Below are 515 nucleotides of genomic sequence, written 5' to 3'. Positions count from 1 at the left end.
TAAAATAATAAACGTGATTTAAAACAGACTTATACACATGATGCGAATGAACTGATGGACCCGCCTGGTTGGCGGGCACGATAATCACGTTTCCGTTGTCGTTCGTTTTCAAATATGATAATATATATAACGGTGTCGAGTTTATTATATGAAACGGCGTGTTGAAAATAATTGGATGTAGGTAATTCATTTCTGATATTTAAGAATTTTTTTAATTATAGGGATTTTTTTATTATTTTATCATTATATTATATTTTTTAAATCTCCTTAGTTAATCTATTTAAAAATATGTTTACTTTATTATTAATAATTAAATTTAGGCCCAAATAAATATGTTAATACAATAAAAAAGACTTTCAGAATCAATACAAATTATTAGTGTATATAAAAATTTATGTTTATTTAACGAGTAAAATGTATAAATTATAAATTTAGAAATTATAAATTATAAATTTTATTTTACTTATTTTATTTTATTACTTTTTAATATACGCAATTAAATATGCGTTCGACAT

The sequence above is a fragment of the Trachymyrmex septentrionalis genome, unplaced genomic scaffold (genome assembly GCF_001594115.1).
Source record: "Trachymyrmex septentrionalis isolate Tsep2-gDNA-1 unplaced genomic scaffold, Tsep1.0 scaffold118, whole genome shotgun sequence".
Taxonomy (NCBI): Eukaryota; Metazoa; Arthropoda; class Insecta; order Hymenoptera; family Formicidae; genus Trachymyrmex; species Trachymyrmex septentrionalis.
The sequence above is the reverse complement of the archived record's forward strand: the minus strand, read 5'-3'. Positions refer to the sequence as shown.